Below are 21,898 nucleotides of genomic sequence, written 5' to 3' on the forward strand. Positions count from 1 at the left end.
GAAGAAAGGGAATGAGATGAATAGATGAACACAATGCCCAGGATGAGACAGCAAAGAAAAGGAAACCATAAAATGGATTGTTAATGATAAGCCAGGAGAAAGATAGATGCTGAGTGGGTGCAAACAGGAAGTGTGACTATTTGGAATTGGATTTGGAGTAAACCCATACAGAATAGGACCTGGGAGTGTGGGGGTGAGTAATGAATGTGGAGTGAGGTGCTCATACACTGAAATTATTAAATTCATTGTTGAGTTCTGAGGGTTTTAAAGTACTTCGGCGAAAGACAAAGTGTTAGTACTCTGGCTTGTGTTGAGTTTCACTGAGACAGAACTGTTGGCATGGAAACACAATCTACATGCCCTTTTTGCACTTTAGCCCCGAGAACAAATCTACCTCCTTGAAAACATTCAATGTTTTTGTCTCAATCACTTTCTATGGTAGAGAATCCCACAAGTTCACCTATCCCAGGGTGAAGATATTTCTTCTCATCTCAGTCCTAAATCACCAATCCTGTATCATTAAACTGTGACCCATGTTTCCCCAGGATCATCCCTCTGGATGAGATAGAGAACCAGGGTTCCTATATGTGTGTGAGCGATGTGGACTCTGTTTATTGTGCACTGTTAGATAGTGATCACACTTCAACTCTAATCTTTAACTGTTTAGCTCTTTATCAACTTTGAATTTATAGGAGCTTAAGGAATGCATGAACTTCTTAATGATTGGTAATAAATGGTAACAGCTGATGCTGATGTCGTTTCTCGTGAGGTATCTATCAGTTAAGTAAGTGAAAAAACACTGATGAACTGTGACATTAAATATGCTACAGACATATTTTCAGGGAATTTAGCTGAATTTATGGTTTATCCGATCAGAGTATTACTGTATCCTTAGCAATACCCAATCTTTCAGAGCGTCAAACATGTCACAGTCAGGAAACAGAGTAGGAATCAATAGATCATTATCAGGTTGTGGCCATTGGAGTATCACAAGGATTAAGGTTCCAGTTCTTTACAATCTTTACAATTATTTGGAGGTGGGCATGGAATATAATGCTTCCAAATTTGCAGATGCTACAAGACTTAGCAAGAATGCAAGCCACGAGGGGAATGCAAAGAGGCTTCAAGGGGATTTTGGCAGACTGAATGAATGGGCAAGAACATAGCAGGTGGAATAAAATGTGGAAAAAATGTAGAATTGTCCAGTTTTCTAAGAAAAACTGAAAGGCAAAATGTTTCTTAAATGGTGAGAGATTGGGAAGCATTAATGTCCAAAGGGATGTTGGTGTAATTGTTGAAGCATCACTGAAATTCAACATGCAAATTGTAAAAGCAATGTGGAAGTAAATGGTCCATTGACCTCCATCACAAGAGAATTTGCAACCAGGAGCAAGGGAGCCTTGCTTCAGCTGAAAAGAACACTATTGAGACTGGAATATTGTGCATAGTTCTGGTCCCCGTGCCTAAGGAATAATAGACTTGAGACAGAGGGAGTGCAACAAAATTTCACTAAACCGAATTCTGGGGATGGTGACACTGCTTTTGAAGGATCTGTGCTCCCTAGCGTTTAGAAAGAGGTGACCTCGTAGAAACTTACAACATTTTTAAAAGGATAGACAGATGAGATGCAGGTAGGACACCACCTATATCTAGAACCAAGTGCCTTTGCCTTAGGATAAGGGGGCAGGTCATTTAGGATGGAATTGAGGAAGAATCTCTTCACTCGGAGGGTTTTGGAATTTTTCTACCCAGAGGGCTGTAGAGGTTTAGTCATTGAGTATGTTCAGGGGAGACTGTGATAGATGCCTGAATATTAAAGATGTCCAGGGATCTGGGAATAGTACAGGAAAATGGCAGTGAAGTAGATGATCAGCCAAGGTCTAAGGAACTGCAAGGCAGACTAAAGCGGCTGAATTATATCCTCCTGCTACTACTTCCTAAGTACTAAGGCACCAGATAAAAAGACAAACGTGCTTGAGGTTTTGGAGAACAACTGGGTGATCTATATATTAGGGTAGACTCTCCCAAAGCTGGAAAGTAAACTTGTGCATCATTCTTGCTCATTTTTGGCCACACATTGTACATCAATCAACATATATACCACATTCCTCCAGAATGAGACCTTGGAGAGAAAAGAGCTTCTGAAACTGAGAGAAGAGGCAGCAGGCAGAGACGGGAAACCATGGAAACTAAACAAATGTATTTCCAGCTTAAATGATTCTTCCAGGGTGTGGTGTTTCTTGGTGACTTGAAGAAGCAAACCGTGCAATTGTCTTGTTGGCATCTTCCCGATAAACCCTGGTAATTTTAATCGAATGTTGGTGAATTTGAGAAATGTAACGTTAGTAAACTTGGAACTCAGAACTGGAAGCTAACCTTGAGCCCCTTTGACATATATTTGTTTAAACATTGAGGAATACAGACCAGGAACATCTTTACATCAGCAATTCCATTCAGTTTTATATAAATAATCTTTCCTTGCAAAGTTCACTGTATGCAAAGTGTGAACAGAGGTTCCAACTTAATACTGCTGGCTTGAAGCCAAAGCCAGACAGAAATGAAGCAGCTAAAGTTCAATGTTTAGATGTAAGTAATCGACTGTCAAATTGTTTTCCAAGGACAATTCCATGATTCAATTGGTACCTGCTTAACATTCAAAAGCTTTGCACGCTTCGTTACACCTTTTGTACACTTGGAAATTTTGACAAATAGAATCCCATTTCCACTGCCTCTGCAGAGTCAATGTTTCAGCAGCAAAAGTACTTTTAACAGCCTTAGTGGTTCATTTTGTTAACTTCTGATCTGAAAAGGATATCATTTCAACCATAGAAAAACTCAAGCAATCTGCAGTATTACAGTACCTTTTAGCAGTATTGCCTCACATTTGGTTCCTTTGTAAGAAATGTGGAGGTTTCTCATCTAATTCAGAGATAATAGGAACTGCCGATGCTGGAGAATCTGAGGTAACAAGGTGTAGAGCTGGATGAACACAGCAGGCCAAGCAGCATCAGAGGAGCAGGAAATCTGATATTTCAGCTTTCCCGCTCCTCTGATGCTGCTTGGCCTGCTGTGTCCATCCAGCTCAACACCTTGTTTTCCAAGGTTTCTAAACTAATTTGTTTTCAAATTTTGTTTGTACATATAAATTTGAATTGTCGTTTAGAAGTAGGTGGAATTCATTGATTGTGCATTAATCACGTTTTACTTGTGTACATATGGTGGACATTAAATGAAAATTCACATCTTCAGCTATAAATTAACACTTGAATAAACTAATAGTGTTAGTAATTGTTTATAGAAATGTGCACAAACGTTGGTTGCAGTTAAATCCTTCAACATCTTCCAAGCTGTCTGAGCTAAAGCAGTTTCTGGTCATTTGCCCCAGTGCTGCTATTTGTAGCTTGATGTTGCTTTAGAATACACTTTTGGAGCACCTTGTGACCACTTTATTGGGTTAAAGATATAATAAAGATATTAATCGTTGTAATTGATTCTATTGTATTGTACAGCCTATACCTTTTTCAGCACCTGTTCTTGTACCTGATTAGTAAACACTGTATAGTAAAGGAATGATCGACTTCTGTTAATACTGTCCAGTCAATTAGTCAGTATCTGCTCCTGTATATATTTATATGTACAGTACCTAGTCTGTCCAGAGCTAGTCAGGTACGGGAACAAATGATTGAGACCCTTACCCTTTATCTGGACCTGCCCCTAAGGGGATCTAGCTATGCAGAATGATGGAACCAGATTGTTCGATAACCATCAGATCTGTGCAAAATTGACAAATCAAAGACATTTATCAACACAACACTGCCTTTATCATGACAATCAATAAGACCTTTTTGTTTGGAGTGGATGTCATCAGCCTATTGAGTGCATGCTGAGTGAGCGACACAGTATGATATTAGAGAGAGTGCACATGGTCAGCTCAACAACATGTAACATTCATAAACGACTGGAAACTCATTACAGTTACGTTAGGGGATTCCAGGCACAAGATGAGATCAACAATAGCACAAAGAAGCTCAGTTGACTAAATTGTGGACAAGTGACTCTCTGTGAAGGTAACCAGTTTTTGACAGAATTACAGATGATCCAGATTGCATACAGCGAGTTCCCACAAACAATAAGGAGATGAAGTAGAATGACTGAATTCTCCCTGCAGTTTAGTGAGAATACCTTCATCTCTCAGTCATTAGCTTGAACAGTTAAATCCCACATTAAAACCAGGAATTTACACAGATAGATGACCAGTGGGCTTGCCTGACTGATGAAAACCTAGAAATATAGAAATTAGGAGCAGTTGTAGGCCATTCGGCCCTTCGAGTCTGTTCTACTTTCAATATGATTGTAGCTGATCCTCTGTCTCAATGTTATACTCCTGCTTCCTCCTCATATCCCTGTTGTCATTAAAATCTAAAAAATGTGTCTATCTGGTTCACGGTGACCCAGCCATCTGTGATAGAGAATTATGTAGAGCCGCTAACCTTGCGTGAAGAAATGTTTCTTTAATTCAGCCCTAAATAGTCTACCCCATATCCTGAGAATTAGCTTTTATTCTTTCATGAGGTATGGGTTTCACTGGCATTTATTGCCCATTCCGAATTACCCAGGGGACAGTTAAAAGTAAAGCACATTGTTGTGGGTCATATGTAGGCCAGATCAGGTTAAAGGGAGCAGATTTTCTTCCCTAAAGGATAATAGTGATCCATATGTGCTTTCACACCAATTGACGATGGTTCCATGATACCATTAGACTTGCAATTATATTTTGATAATTGAGGTTGGTTGGCTCACCGAGCTGGTTTGTTGTTCCATAGACGTTTTGTTACCATGTTTGGTAACATCCTCAGTGCAGCCTCTGATGAAGCGTCAATGTGTTTTTCCGCCTGGTTTTTAAACTCCGGGATCCGTTGCGATGGATTGCCTCACTTCCAGGTTTCCTCCATAGGGGAATGTATATGGGGTCAAGTTCAATGTGTTTATTAATAGCCTGTTTCATGGAGTGCCATGCTTCCAGGAATTCTCGTTCTTCTCTCTGCCTCGCCTGTCCCAGGATCTTGGTGTTGTCCTAGTTGAGGTCGTGGTTCTCCTTGCCCATGTGGATTGAGATGAGTGAGCATTGGTCGTGTCTTTTTGTAGCCATTGGTGTTTATGTGCTCTTGTTGTTAGTTTCCTTCCTGTTTGTCCGATATAGTGTTTCTCGCGGTCTCTACAGGGGGATCTTGTAGATGACATTGGTCCTGTCCATGGCAGAGAGTGGGTCTTTAGTTTGGGTGAGCACTTGTTGTAGGGCTGATGTGGGTTTGTGTGCCACTCTGATGCCCAGCAGTCATAGAAGTCTTGTTGTGAGTTCTGACGTGTTCCTGATGTAAGGTAGTGTGATGAGTGCGTCGGGACATGTAGAATCTTTCTGATGTTATTCCTGTAGGCATCCCCTGAACCAGTTCTTTGGATATCCATTATCCTTGAACACTTGGAAGAGGTATTCCTCCTCCTCTTGGCATAGTCCCATGTCGCTGCAGTGTGTTGTTGCTCTTTTAAATAGTGTTTGCACGCAGTTTTTTTTGTGTGTGCTGGGATGGTTATTATTGAAGTTCAATACCTGGTCTGTGTGTGTGGTTTTTCAGTGTACTTTTGTTTGCAGTTCCCCATTTGTCTTGCACTCTACCATGATGTCCAGGAATGGGAGTTGTTTGTTCTTCTCCTCCTCTCTGGTGAATTTTATTCTGGTGAGGAATCTTTGATGGGTCTTTGATGCAAAGAAGGAAAAGGACTGCCCTTCTGCAAATCCAATCTAAACTATGGATACGCTACATAGACAATACCTTTGTCATCATTAAACGAACCAAATTAGAAGATAAACACAAACTTATAAACAACACCCTCACTGGAATAAAATTCACCAGCCAGCTCGACGAGCCAACCAACATCAATACCCACAACCCAAGCTACAGATCTACTCCAAAGCCTTATATTTTGATAAGAATATTTAAGGTTCTTGCAACGATTTATAGCTCAGGTTGTGGGTGATGTTGTTGGCTTGCTCGCCGAGCTGGCTGGTTATCATACAGATATTTCATCGCCAAGCTAGGTAACATCATCAGTGCGGCCCCCGATGAAGCGATGTTATTCTTCTCAGCTTGGTATTTATATGATCCGGCCTGTTAAATTGGGTTGTGCTATTTCAGGTTCTGATATGCAGGGTTTGTGTATGGGGTCTAATTCCACATGTTTGTTGATTGCAATATGGGCTGAAAACCAGGCCTCTAGGAATTCCCTTGCCTGTCTGTGGTTCGCTTGAGCTAGGGTGGTCACGTTGTACCAGATAAATTGAAGGTCCCTGCTATACATTTAAAGAGCCTAACACTATTGTTTAAGTTTAAGACTATTGGAAAGAAATAACAAAATTGCTACCCAGTAGATCTCGTACACAAAAATCTGGAAACACTATGAAAATAGTATTAAAATATGATAAAAATAGTGCAAATCACAATCAGATATTATGAATCCACCCACATTGATGGGATGATCAAGAAAGCTCAACAATGTCTTTACTTCCCCAGTAGGCTCAGGAAATTCAGCATGTCCACAAAGACCAAATTTTATAGCTGCACAATAGAAAGCATTCTATCTGGATGCATCTCAATGCAGTGTGGCAACTGCTGTGCTTGAGACCACAAAAACTACAAAGAGTCGTGAACACAGCCCAGTCGATCACACAAACCAGCCTTCCACCCATTGACTCCATCTATACTTCTTGCTGCCTCAAAAAAGCAACCAACATAACCAAGGAGCCCTGCCCCCTCCCTCCCACCCCAGTTGCACTTCCTTCCAGCCTCTTCCATTGGGCACAAGAGATTAAAGTTTGAATACACGTATGAACAGATTCAAGAACAGCTTCTTCCCTACTCATATCAGACTGTTGAACAGACCTCTCAAACATGAATTCTGATCTCTCTCTGCACATTCTCTGTGGCTGTATTACTGTATTCTACACTCTGATCTGCTACCCTGATGCACTTTCTATGGTACGATCTGCCTGCACAGCATGCAAAACAATACTTTTCACTGTATCTTGGTACATGTGACAGCAATAAATCAAACTCAAGTAAATCAAACTCAGAATAGGAAAGAATAGTAGAAAAGTCATAAGTGGTAGTAAAGAGAAATACTCACCTGAACACTGGTGTGTTCGTTCAATTGTGTAGGATTGCTGTGGCTAATCTCTCAGCTCCTTTCCCTGTAGTGGAGCAAGAACTAAATCATAAAGGGCACAGGCAAGCCAATCTCTCTTCATAAAACAGTTCTGTCATCCCTGAGAGGACAGAGATGTATCCCTGACATCCCAAAACTATTGTGTGAAGTTTTGGGCTCCATATTGCATGAAATATATACTGGCCCTGGAGCAGGCTCAGAGGAGGTTCACGAGAATGTTCCCAGGAATGGAAAACTTAACGTATGAGGAACATTTGAGGACTCTGGCACTGCAGTCATTAGAGTTTAGAAGGATGAGAGGGGATCTAATTGAAACTTATAGAATACTGAATGGCCTGGACAGAGTAGATGTAGGGAAGATGCTTCTATTGGTAGGAGAGACTAGCACTCAAGGGCACAGCCTTAGAATAAAGGGAAGACCTTTTAGAACAGATAAAGAGAAACTTTTTCAGTCACGGAGTGGTGAATCTATGGAACTCACTGCCACAGAAGGCTGTGGAGGCCAGGTCATGGCGTGCATTTAAGACTGAGATAGATAGGTTCTTGATTATCAAGGGGTCAAGGGTTACAGTGAGAATGCAGAAGAATGGGGTTGAGGAACTTATCAGCCATGATTGAATGATGGAGCAGACTCAATGGGCTGAATGGCCTAACTTCTGCTCCTATGTCTTAGCGTCTTATGGAGATCAGCCTAATGAACCTCCACTACACTCCTTCAATGGTAAGTATATCCTTTTGTAGATAGGTAGACTAAAACTGCACAATATTCCAAGTGACTCCTGCTCATGGTACACAGACTCACCAAGTTTTGTATCATGAGCAAACTTGGAAATGTTGCATTTGGTTCTCTCACCCAGGTCATTTACGTATATTGTGAATTGCTGGGGTCGAAGCACTGATTCTTGCGGTTCCCGACTGGACATTCTCTGCCACTCAGAAAAAAGACCTATTTATCCCCATTCTCCATCTCTTTACTGTCAAACAATTTTTGATTCAAACCAATATAATACCACCATCCCATGTGCTTTCACTTTCCCCACTAACATCTTATGAGGGACTTTATCAAAAGCCTTCTGAAAATCCAAATGCACCACATCCACTGGTTTTCCCTTATCTATTTTACTATATAAATCCACAAAAATCTTCACTGGATTTGTTAAGCTTGACTTACATTTCAGAAACCCATGATATCTTTTTCCAAACCCACTAATACTTTCCAAATGTTCTGTTATCACATCTTTTATAACAATGAAGTATTATTGCCACTATGATGTCAGACTAAGTGATATGTAATTCTTTATTTTTTTATCTCTCTCTCCTTCTTACATTTGCTACCCTTTAATCTGTAAGAACTGCTCCAGACAGAGAGGGAATTTTGGAAGATGACCATCAATACCTCCAATAATTTCAACGCTACCTCCTTTTATATTTTGCATTTTGTGATGTTGATGACCAAATCCTGATGATTTATTAGCCTTTAACCCTATTAACTTGCCCAGTACCGTTTTCTTACAAATACTGATTTTCTTCAATTCCACACTCTGCTTAGACCCTTGATTCCTTAACATTTCTGGCTAGTTATTTATATTATTTTTAGTGAAGACAGAATAAATTATCTGTTCAGTTCCTCTACCATTTTTTTTGCTCCCCACTATGAGTTTGCTTTTTTATGTCTGTAAGGGGCATACATTGGTCTTTACTAATTTTTTTCTCCTCATTCTAATAGAAGCATATAAAGTCAGTGTTTATGCTCCATGCAATTTTACTCCCATACACTATGTTCACCCACTAGAACAAATTCTTCACCCTCCTTTTCTGGATACTGAAGTGGAGTAGAGCAATGACAAAATGGTTAGCACTGCTGCCTCACAGCACCAGGAACCCAGGCTTGATTCCAGCCTCGGGCGACTGTTTGTGTGGAGTTTGCACATTCTCCCCGTGTCTGCTTGGGTTTCTTCCGGGTGCTCTAGTTTCCTCCCACAGTCCAAAGTTGTGTAGGGTAGATGGATTGGCCATGATAAATTTCCCAAAGTGTTCAGAGAGGTATAGATTAGGTGGGTTATAGGGGGACGGGTCTAGGTAGGATGCTCTGAGGTTTGTTGTGGACTTGTTGGGCCAAAGGGCCTGTTTCCACACAGTAGGGATTCTATATTTAAAATGGTCCCAGCCTGCAGGCTTACTGCTTTTCCTAGCACTTGTATATTTTTCCTCTTTGCATCCAATACTATTACTAATTTCTTTTGAAAGCCATGGTTGAGCCACTGTTTCTGTTTTATTTTTGTGGCAGAAAGGAATACATCAATGTTGTAATTCATGCACATACTATTTAAATATCACCCATTTCCTATATACCATCAATGCCTTCAGTAAGGTTCCCCAAACCATCCTCGTCAATTTGCAACTCATATACTCATCGTTCCCTTTATTAAGATTCATTGGCCCAGTTTCAGGTAATACTATTTCACTCTCCATCTTTATAAAGAATTCTGTCATTGCTCCTCCCCAAAAGACACTACACAAGATTGTTCAATAGTCCTTTCTTATTGTACAGTATCCAGTCTAGAAGACAATAAAGAACCATCACAAACACACTCCAGGAAATCCTCCTCCATGATTCCTTTGCCAGCCTGGCTTTTCTTTATCTATTCTACCAGTTAAATCCTCAAAAATCTCTAACGGATTTGTTAAGCATGACTTACGTTTCATAAACCCATGCTAGCTTTTTCCAAACCCATCAATACTTTCCAAATGTTCTGTTAGCATGCCTTTTATAATAATGAAGCATTATTGCCACTACTGATGTCAGGCTAATTGATACGTAATTATTTATTTTCTACCTCTCCCGCCTTTGTAAAGTAGTGGGATATTTAAAGTCACCGACGATCGCAGTTGTATCCTGACCCTTAGTGCCTTCCATTAAATCTCCACTCTGGGGTCTGATCGACAACCAGCAATACTGGCCTTTGATGTTTCTTATCTCCTTCCATTCAGATTCCACATCTTGCTTTTCTGAGCCAATATCCTTCCTTGATATTGCATTGATTTATTCCTTGCTCTACAAATGACAACCCACCTCCTTTCCCCTTTTGCCTGATATCCCTAAGCAATGAGTGCTCCTTGATAGCTAGTTCCCATTCTTGATCACTGTGTAGCCATGTCTCTTGAAATCCAACTGTTCTTCTTTCCTGTCTCTTGTTTCTGATCATGTTTCTCCATTCCGTATCTTTGATTATATTGCCACTTCCTGTGCCATACTTGTTTAAACCCTCCCCAGTGGTACTAGCAAACATTCCCACAAGGATATTGGCTCCAGTAGTGCCCAAATGCAAACCATCCTGTTATACTGGTCCCATTTTCCATAGAACAGGCCCAATAACAGACGTACTTCCACACTGTCGGAGGGTCACTACTGAGGGAGTGACACACTGTCGGAGGTTCAGTACTGAGGGAGTGCTGCACTGTCGGAGGGTCAGTACTGAGGGAGTGTTGCACTGACTGTGAATCAGTGCTGAGCCAAAACAGGAGTTAATGGTCTGGCGTTGTTGAACTAAATGTTGTGCCTGGAAGGCTGTACCACTGCTAATGGCAAAGTGGGTTTTTACAATTCTTTATCAGCTTGATGCTTTTTGACAGCCTTGACAGTTCCAATGGATTTGAACAAACTCATCTGTATGTTTTACATGACCAAAGTGTACCCCAAAAGTAATCTGGCACATACCCACCCTCAGAGAACAGTACCCCTCCCACGAGCAATTAACCCACCTCACAGCCCAAAGGTTCATATCCAAAGAGACGTCTCTTTTCTACTAAGGAGTATCTGATCATTCAGATGAATCCACAAAGTTCATCCTTTCTCCTAATGGAGTCGAATATGCACACTCTAGCCTCCACATTCAGGAAAGCCAAAATCCTGTTTCGGTAAAGAAAACTGCTGTTCTAAATGCTTCTGCTGCTTCTCTAAACTGTGCATGTACAATAGCCAGCCTGTTTCCACTCTCAGCCTTGCTAAAATAGAACATGCCATTTCTGCAGGCAGGACTTCTGCTTTCCAGCCACTTTGACTCTTTTCACCATTGTGGCAAAAAAAATCTGCACCCAACCCTTTCCTGTGGTTTGATTACATAGAGTCCAGGCAGATTAAGTCTAGCAGATTTTATTCCCTACTCGACATTTCTATACCAGAAGGGTTTTTATTTCAATTCAGTAATGTCACAGTCACCATTACTGACACTGAGTAACTAATCTACATTCACTTATATATATGCTTGAGGTTTCTGTCCAGCTTCCCACTGTGTGTTTTGAACTCAGTTCTCCTGATCCTTGACCTCTGGCTTGCTAGTCTAATTGGATAATATGAGAATGAAGTGAGAGTGAAGCTCTTGACATCAACACCACATTTGACCCAATGTGGTAACAGGGAGCCAGAGCAAAACTGGAATCAATAGGTATCATGGGGGAAAACTCTCTGCCGGTTGGAAACATGCCTGGCGCATAGGAAGATGGTTGTGGTTGTGGTTGTGGGAGGTCAGCCATCTCAGCTCCAAGACATCTCTGTAGCAGTTCCTCAGGGTAGTACCTAACAAACGATGAATGGCTGAGGATCCTGGGACTGTATTCAATATAGTTTAGAAGGTTGAGGGGAGATCAGATTCCCTACAGTGTGGAAACAGGCTCTTCGGCCCAACAAGTCTACACTGCCCCTTGCAGCATCCCACCCAGACCCATCCCCCTATAACCCACACACCTCTGAACACTATGGGCAATTTAGCATGGTCGATCTACCTAGCCTGAACATCTTTGGACTGTGGGAGGAAACCAGAGCACCCGGAGGAAACCCACGCAGACACGGGGAGAATGTGCAAACTCCACACAGACCGTCGCCCAAGGTTGGAATCGAACGCAGGTCCCTGGTGCTGTGAGGCTGCAGTGCTAACCACTGAGCCACCATGCTACCCACAAGATAATGCATGGCTTAGAAAGGGTGGATGCTGGGAAGTTGTTTCCATTAGGCAGAGAGACTAGGACCTGTGGGCACAACCTTAGAATTGGAGGGGGTCAATTTAGAACGGAAATGAGGAGACATTTCTTCAGCCAGAGAGTGTTGGACCTGTGGAATCCATCGCCACGGGCCGCAGTGGAGGCCGGGACGTTAAATGTCTTCAAAGCAGAGGTTGATAAATTCCTGATCTCGCAGGAAATTAAGGGCTACAGGGAGACTGCGGGTAAGTGGAGTTGAAATGCCCATCAGCCATAATTAAATGGCAGAGTAGACTTGATGGGCCGAATGGCCTTACTTCCACTCCTATGTCTTATGGTCTTATGTTCTTATAGTATCCCAGGCTCAACCATATTCAGCTGCTGCATCAACGACCTTCTGTCCAATATAAGGTCCAGAGGTGGGGATGTTCGCTAATGATTGCACAATGTTCAGCACCATTCTCGACTCCTCAGATACTGAAGCAGCCCGTGTTCAAGATCTGGACATAATCCAGGCTTGGGCTGACAAGTAACAAGTAACATTCCTGCACATAAATGACAGGCAATGTTCATCTCCAATCAGAGACAATCTAACCATTGCCCTTTGACATTGCCATCACTGAATCCCCCACTACCAACATCCTGGGATTACCATTGACCAGAAACTCAATGGACTCACTATTTAAACACAGTGACTGCAAGAAGCCAGAGGCCAGGAATATTGCAATGAATAACTCACCTGACTTCCCAGAGCTTGTCCACCACCTATGAGGGGTTTGATGAAAAACTCCCCACTTGCCTGGATGAGTGCAGCTCCAACAACATTAGAGAAGCTTGGCATCATCCAGGACAAAGCAGTCTGCTCGATTGGCACCACATTCACAAGCATTCACTCCCTCCACCACTAAGACTTAGTAGTATCAAGGTGTGCCATCAACATGATGCGCTGCAGAAATTCACCAAAGATCCTCAGATGACATCTTTCAAATGATGACCACTTCCATCCAGAAGGACAAGGGCAGCAGATATATGGGAACTCCGTTACCTGCAAGTTACCACCCCTTCAAACTACCAACCATCCTGACTTGGAAAAATATCGCCTTTTTTTTCAGTGTCTCTGAGTCAAAGTCTTAGAATTCCCTCCCTAACGGCATTGTAGGTTGACCTGCAGCACATGGACTGCATTGGTTTGAGAAGTCAGCTCACTATCCCCCTTCTCCAGGGCAACTGGGGATGGGCATTGGCAATAGAATAAAAATTAACAATAATGTTACCATTTAGCTATGCAGAAAATTCATAAATAGGCACTGTTCAGTATATGGTGAGGGGCAAATACATTTGGTATTATCATTTGGTGAGATATTATTTGGTAATATGTCACTCTCCCTATCATACAGACAGTGAATAAGTACCGATGAATGCATAATATTTTGTTTCAGCTTATAATTATCTCAGTCTCTTTTGAGTTGTGCCTGTAGATTCTTAGCTGACGGTGACATTTAAAAGCTGAAGAGAAGATAAGGCAAAGTGAAGGATTGACATTGTTTTTAGTCACTTTTCCAAAAGGTTGGTTTTCATGTGTAATTAAATGTGGAGTGAGTTTGGGTGAGTTCCTCTCTCTGTTAGTATTTGCCATTTTCAGGATATCTTTCTGCTTGAATGACAGGCACCATGCTTGATAGGAACAAAAAGAGAAGTTCCTGAAAAGCTCAGCAGGTCTGGCAGCATCTGTGAAGAGAAATCAAAGTTAACATTTCGGGTCAGGCTCTGTTCTGAGGAAGGGTCACCAGGCCCAAAACTTTAGCTCTGATTACTCTACACAGATTTCGCCAGACTTGCTGAGCTTTTCCAGCAAGTTCTGTTTTCATTCCTGATTTACAGCATCTTCAATTCTTTTGGTTTTTATTAAGTATTTTGATAGCATTTGGTGGATTGCTGTTTCTGCAAGCAGACCGTGCTAGTTTAAAAGCAGACAACAAAATAATTCTCTCCTCATGTGACTTTTACAAGTTTGAAGCCCTTTTGTTGAAAGAAAGTCCAGTGTGCACGTTGGGTGTAATCACTTTGAGTTATTGTTTGACACTTTGAAATTCATCCAGGTTAGTTTAGATGATGGAAACCAACATAATAGAATGGAACGAAAACAAAGTTACTGGAAAAGCTCAGCAGGTCTATCAGCATCAGTGAAGGAGAAAACAGAGTTAACATTTTGGGTCTGGTGACCTTTCCTCAGAATGGAATAGAATGGAACCTTGTTGAGATCCATTTCACATCTGTCTTACACACCTTGAGCTCTGATGTGCAGCTTTGACCAGGCTGAAACAGAGAGCCAGGCTGCCTGTAATACTAGTGTTCAGCTCTTGATGATGCACCCTTAAACAGAGCAATGTGTGAATTTCCCAGATGGCTGTGGCTGCTCAGATAACATCAACTTTTGGCTTAAGACTCAGGATTCTATGTGGCTGAATGTACTACATGTCAAACGATTTGCACCATCCATTTTAGTTGTCTGTTCGTGTCCACTTTTAAATACATTGAGTGAAAGTTCAAGGGATACTGAACTGTGGTGATGGTTCAAGTGAGGGGCAAATAGTGAGAATGTAGAAATGGGTAGTGACATGAAATGGCGCTGAGGTATTTGGTAAAGACCTGGGTTGATGGGATCGTGGGATGTGTTGAGAATTCAGTTTGGTGGCATTGAATGCTGTGGAAAGAAAGTGGGTAACATTGAATTAAGATATAATGTGAGAGGTTGGCATGATGAGCTGATGGAAATGGGAAGAAGGTGAGAAGGATGTTTCAGATTTATGGTGCTCATGTTAAGGTTGGGGTGGCTTTGAGTGTACAGTGGGAAGGTAAGTTAGGAAGAAGGAGAGATAATGTGAAAGAACAAGTGGACAAACCAGAGAGAGGGTGGGTTGTAGCCTGTCTATATGAATTTACAATCTCTGCTTGTTCTCCATTATTGACTCACCTCGTCACATCCTTGAAAAGTGAAACAAAGATTTTCACAAGATTTCCCTTTCGTAACATTATCATGGACTAAAGCTGCTTGGCTGTACAACCCAAATGAAAGCTCTAATGCAGCTTGCATGAGCCAATACCTTTAAAGCACAAACCAATTAAACGTCTGAGCACACTCTCGATCACTAAGGCTGCATCGATGAATAAAATTCTGCTGCTGTTTGGCCCTAGCACCTCATTGATGCCCAGCCTTCAGTTACTGGATCTGTTTGAATTATTTAGCACAGTTATAGTGCCTCACAACACAATGGAGAGTATTTTCAATGTGAAGGTGGGACTTCATCTCCACAATGACTGTGCGGTGGTCACTCTTATCAATACGATCATGGACAAATGCAACTGCAGCTGGCAGTTTAGTGAGGGTAACATCAAGTATGTTTCTCCCTCTTGTTGGTCGCTTCCCTACCAGCTGCAGACCCAGTCTAGCAGCTATGTCCTTTAGGACGCGACCAGCTCGATTAGTTGTGCTGCTGCCGAGCCACTCTCAGCGGTGGATATTGAAATCCCCCAACCAGAGTACATTCTGTGCCCTGACCACCCTCATTGCTTCCTCCAAGTGCTGTACAACCTGGAGGAGAGACTGATTTAATCAGCCAAGGGAGGACAGTACATGGTGATCAACAGGAGGTTTTCTCGCCCATGTTTAACCTGGTGTCAAGAGATTTTATGGGGTCTGGAGTCAATGTTGAGGACTACCAAGGCAATTCCCTCCTAACTGTGTACCAATACCATCTGTACTGTACTTTCTATCAAGAGTAAGAAGGCAGAAAGGAAGGATTTGCTAATGGATCTAGTTGTGGGAAAAAGGATCAACAAAGACAGGCTTAAGGGGAGTAAACTATTGCACTCCTTAGCATTTCCTATGGAAGTGGTGGGCATGGCAAAGTGAGATGAAATTAGATTTTAAATGCCCACATTTAAAATAAATGAACAATACTAAATAATATAAGCTCAGTCAGGAGAGGGAGAGGAATGGATCGAGTTCAGGACAGCTTAATGGGCTGAATGGCCTATTTCTATATGTATGCTCCTCACGGTTTAAAATAACATAGGTATGTGTAGAAGTAATTTATATACATTTAATAAGCCGCTAACAAGGGCATAGAGCCAGGTGTCGGCAGTTACTGGTATATTTGCAATAAAGAACTGATTTTGAGCATTTTCAGGGAATCCAAGGCAATTCAGTTGAACATCAATGTGATGAAGGATAATGGAATCTCTACTACATCAACTCTATTGACAAGGTGACAGGTACAGTAAACAAGGTTGTCGTGGCAGCTGTCATATACCTCAACTTGTAACAGATCTTCAGTCTGCTATCACATAATAAATAGCTTTGAACTTGTTCTGCCATTCAATATGATTGTGGCTGATCATCAAATTCAATCCTCTGTACCCACTTGCTCCCTATATCTCTTGATCCCTAAAGCACTAAGAACAATGTTTAACTCCTTCTTGAAAACATTCGTCTTTTTGGCCTCAACCGCTTTCTGTGACAGAGGATTTCACAGGCTCAGTCCTAAATGGCCTACCTCATGTCCTCAGACTGTGTCCCCTGGTTCTGGAATTTTCCATGGAGAATGTTTCCTCTTGTAGGGAAGGCAATAACTAGAGAATGTCAGTATCAAGACGGTTCACAATAAATCAGAGAGGGAATTCAGGTGGAATCCTTTGCTCGGAGAATCGGAGAATGAAATACAACCAAGGGGAAATGGTTGGAAGATGAGGGTTAAGGGCTGATGTTGAACAGGATTGGATTAGGAAGAATAGGAAGGAGTCTGAGTGGACGATGGATCGTTTTGGCTGCTCATCCTATCCAATGAAGAGGCATATCCAGTATTCAATGAGATAGCGTGTCCCTGGAGCCCAATGGAAGGGGAGGTGCCTAGGAACCAATGAGAGATGGGTACCTGGGGCTCAATAAGAGGTTAGGCATCTTGGGCCATGACACAGTATGCTGCTGGAGCCCAATGAGAGTGTGGAAATTTCGGACCCAATGAGAGATTAGGTATTTGGGGCCCAGTGAGAGGGTGGGGACCTAGGACCCAGTGTGAGGGTGAGTACCCTTCTGCCCAAGACACCTCACATGGCTTTCTGTTCACCTCTCTGTCACCCTTATCCTTAGTCCATCCTTCCCATTGAGGAATAATAGAAAGTATCTCTCACATTAGCATCTTTCTATTCTCTTCCAGCCATTTTGAAGATTGTTGTGCGGGTATCTCACTCTCCTGGACTGGCACTGAAACTTTGAGGACGATATCAAATCACACCAGAACAGAACCTTACAACACAGGAGAATGTTATTTGTCCCATTGTTCCTATGCTGGCCCTTTGATAAGTCTGTCTAATTTATTCAGAGATAATGGGAACTGCAGATGCTAGAGAATCCAAGATAACGAAGTGTAGAGCTGGATGAACACAGCAGGCCAAGCAGCATCTTAGGAGCACAAAAGCTGATGTTTCGGGCCTAGACCCGAAGGGTGAAGGGTCTAGGCCCGAAACGTCAGCTTTTGTGCTCCTAAGATGCTGCTTAGCCTGCTGTGTTCATCCAGCTCTACACTTTGTTATCTCTATGCCTAATTTATTTGTTTCCTCAAGAACACTAGGGAGTTTTCATTCTCCAGGATTTGTTCATGTTCTTTGAAACAAAAAATTTGCTCATGGCAGTTTTCTTTCTAGATCACAGCAACCCGCTGAATAAGAATAATTTCTGTGTCTTTGCTGTCTAGATGCTCCAAATTTTACCTTAATAAAGGATTCACCCATACTAGACAATGGTTGAAGTGCAGGTAAATGGCATAGACATGGTGGACTGAATGGCCTGTTTCAACGTTGTGTGACGTAATGAATCTGACATCATTCCTGTCACTCAGAACAGTTCCTCCTTAACTACTGCATCAAAATCCATCATAATTTGCTCAGTTCGTACGTGTCGCGGAATTGGCATGGTACAGAAGGCAGCCATCCAGCCAAGCATGGCAACACTGGCTCACTGAATGAGCATCGTAATTTTACATCATACTCCTGCCTTTTTCCCCATAATGCTGTATGGTGTTTCTATTTTAATAATCATCCAATGCCTCAGTTGAACTTGCCTCCACTGTATTTCCAGATTTGGAAATCTTGAGAGGTGTGGACAGAATGGACAGTGAGAAATAGTTCCCACACATAAAATGGAAAGGTACAGGTTTAAAGAGATTTTCAAAAGGAGCAAGGATGAGGTGAGAAAAAAGCATTTTTACACAGCAGGTTGTTAGGGTCAGAAGTAGGGTGTTTGCCAATGATTGTGCAACATTCAGCACCATTCACAACTCCTCATACCAAAGCAGTCCATGTCCAAATGCAACAAGAATCTGGACAATATTCAGGCTTGGGCTGAAGAGTGGTAAATAACATTTGTGCCACACAAATACCAGGCTGTGACCATCACCAAATGAGAGATAATCTACTCACAGCCCCTGGACATTCAATGGTGTTACCATCACTGAATCCCCCACTATCGACATCCTGGGGGTTACCATTGACAAGACACTCAAGTGGACTCATCATAAACACAATGGCTACAAGAGCAAGTCAGAGGCTAGGAAGGCTGCAGCGAGTAACTCACCTCCTAACTCCCCAAAGCCTGTCCACCGTCTACAAGGCACAAATCAGGGGTGTGATGGAATACTCCCCACTAGCCTGGATGAGTGCAGCCACAACAACACTCAAGAAGCTTGACTCCATCCAAGATGAAGCAACCTGTTTATTGGCACCACATTCAGTCCCTACATCACTGACATTCAGTAGCAGTAGTGTGTGTGAGCTACAAGATGCACTATACAAATTCAAAGGGTTCTTTAGACAGTACCTGCAACCCACAATCACTTCCATCTCGAAGCACAAGGGCAGCATATACGTGAGAATACCACTACCTGCAAGTTCCACTCCAAGCCACTCACTGACCTAACTTGGTAATATATCGCCATTCCCTCACCATCGCTGAGTCAAAATCCTAGAATTCCCTCCCTGAGGGCATTGTGGGTCTAGCCACAGAACACACACTGCAGCTCACCACCACATTCTCAAGAGCAACTTCTGATGTTCAAGAAATGCTAGCCCAGCTTGTGGCACCCACATCCCATGAACAAATAAAATTCAATCAATACTATTCAACTCCTCTGATCTTCCTACCAAAGTGAATGACCTCATATTTCCCACATTCCCAAGGGTGCAGGTGCATAGCTCCTTAAAAGTAAAATTGCAAGTAGACAGGGTAGGGAAGAAGGCATTTGGCACATTTGCCTTCATCAGTCAATGCATTGAGTATAAGAGTTGGGACACCACGTTATGGCTAAACAGGACATCAATGAGGCCACTTTTGGAATACTGCATGCAATTCTGGTTACCTACTATAAGGAAGGATGCTGTTAACCTTGAAATAGTTCAGGAAAGATTTACAAGGATGTTACCACAACTGGAGGGTTTGAACTATGGGGAGAGACCGAATAACCTGGAGCCTATTTCCCTGGATCATCAGAGTCTGAGGGGTGACCTTATAGAGGTTTATAACATCACCAGGGACTTGCATAGGGTGAATAACCAAAGACTTTTCCCCAGGTTGGGGTGTGCAAACTAGATGGCACAGGTTTAAAGTGAGTGTGGAAAGATTTAAAATGACCTAAGGGGCAACATTTTCCTGCAGTGGGTGGTGCGTGTATGGAATGGGCTGCCAGAGGAAGTGGTGGAGACTGGTACAATTATAACATTTAAAAGGCATCTGGATGGGTATAAAACTAGGAAGGGTTTAGAGGGATATTGGCCAAACACTGGCAATGGGACTAGATCTGTTTAGGATAGCTGATCAGCATAGACAAGTTGGACCAAAGGGTGTCTTTCTGTACTGTAGAGCTCTAAGACCCTGTGCTAAGTTTTTACCCACTTGCTATATCACTCTGTAGGCTCTGAGTCATTCTCACAACTTGTCTTCCCACCTTTCTTTTGCACCATCCATAAATTTGGCAATTCTAAATTCGCTTATTAATACATCATATATTTTAGAAAGTTGTGGCCCCAGCTCTGAGCCCTGTGACACTTCACTAGTTACATCCTGAAAATGACTTCTTTATCCCAAATCTCTGTCTGACACAGTGACAACATTTAAAAGACAGTTAGCTAAGTACATGAATAGAAAGGTTTGGGGGGATATGGGCCATGAGCAGGCAGGTGGGACTAGCTCAGTTTAGGATTGCATTCAGCATGGACTAATTGGACTGAATAGTCTGATTCCATTCTGTATGACACTATGACTCTAAGCTCTTGCAATCTATCTTTATATTACTTGCAATGTTACCCTCAAAATTTATTTTCTACCTCTTTATTTTATTTTAGTCTTTCATTGGTTTATTAAAACTTTCCCAATCATCTAAATTATCTTGAAGCTTTGCCACACTTTCCTTTCTTTCAATTTGATTCCAACTCTAACTTCCCTCGTTAACAATGGTTGGCTTATCCCCCTTACAGCAATCCTTCTTTTTCACAGGGGTTTTGTTCTTCTTACTGTGAGCATGAATTATTTCCTTAAATGTCCGCCATTGTTCTTGAATTATTGTTGCTTCTAAGCTCCTTTTCCAGTTCACTCCAACCAGGTCTGCCCTCACTCATTTGTAATTATTCTTATTTAAGTTTATCACGGTTGTTTCCAACCCAACTTCCCCCTTCTCAAACTGACTGCTAATGTTAAGATCACTGTTCCCTAGATCTGAGATTTTTTATTCAACCTATCTAATTACACATTACCAGATCTAAAATAGGCTGATCCCTGGTTGGAAAACAATTTATTATTCAAGGAAAGTGTTCTGAATTCTTCTTCATGGCTTTCTCTGCCATTCTGACTATCCTGACATGCATGTAGATAAAATCTACATGATTTATGTACAGCCTTCTTTACATGCCCTCCTTATTCCTTCATTTATTTTCTGTCCTGCATGAGAGCTACTGTTTAGGGGCTTCCAATCCAAGACCAATTCTTGCTAACGTACCTATTCCGTACTAACAATGTTACTCTACCATTGTTTTTCCTGCCTGCCCTTTCAAAATGTCATATACCAAGGTCACAAGTCTAAGGGCACAGGACGTTTAGGGCTGAGATGGGGAGGGTGCAGAACCTGTGGAACTCTAGCAAAGAAAGCAGATGATGCAAAAACATTGAATGTTTTCAGGAAGGAGTTAGATATAGTTCTTAGAGTTAAAGTGATCACAGGGTATCAAGGAGAAAGAAGGAACAGGGGACTGAGTTGGATGATCAGCTATGACCATATTGATTGGCGAAGTAGGCTTGAAGGGCTGAATGGCTTACTCCTGCTCCTATTTTCTTTGTTTCTACGTTTTATGTTAGATGTACAAGCACAATGTCAAGAATTGTCAGGTGATTGTTTTTGACTAGTGTGATTTGATGGGCTGAAGGGCCTTTCACTGTGACCTCTCTCTCTCTGGACTCTAGGTATTTTGTTCTCAGCTTCAATCTCTGAGTCACTATGTCGCCACATCCAAACTCCAGGCTGCAATGTGCATGTAAACATATCTGTTGCCACAGCAACTCAGTTGCTCTTTCAGCCCTAAGGGGCCAGTGGTAGAAGGAGCTGGGGGGTGGGGAGGTGCCAGTCAGCAGGATGAACGATGCATATTCAGGTTGGTG

The 21,898-nt window shown here is 42.0% G+C and overlaps 1 protein-coding gene across 8 annotated transcripts in view; it reads right to left on the minus strand.

Moving 5' to 3' along the window:
- tnr (tenascin R (restrictin, janusin)) overlaps nt 1-21,898 on the minus strand; it is a 153,135-nt gene that overhangs the window by 106,173 nt on the left and 25,064 nt on the right. For 3 of the 8 annotated variants that reach the window (XM_048539986.2, XM_048539984.2, XM_048539983.2), the window contains exon 2: nt 7,183-7,246. The exons of the other annotated variants lie outside the window; for them this stretch is intronic. The gene's annotated coding sequence lies outside the window, so the exon portion shown is untranslated. The remainder of the gene's footprint in view (nt 1-7,182; nt 7,247-21,898) is intronic. 8 annotated transcript variants of the gene reach the window in all.

Source organism: Stegostoma tigrinum, chromosome 8, assembly GCF_030684315.1.
Source record: "Stegostoma tigrinum isolate sSteTig4 chromosome 8, sSteTig4.hap1, whole genome shotgun sequence".
Classification (NCBI taxonomy): domain Eukaryota; kingdom Metazoa; phylum Chordata; class Chondrichthyes; order Orectolobiformes; family Stegostomatidae; genus Stegostoma; species Stegostoma tigrinum.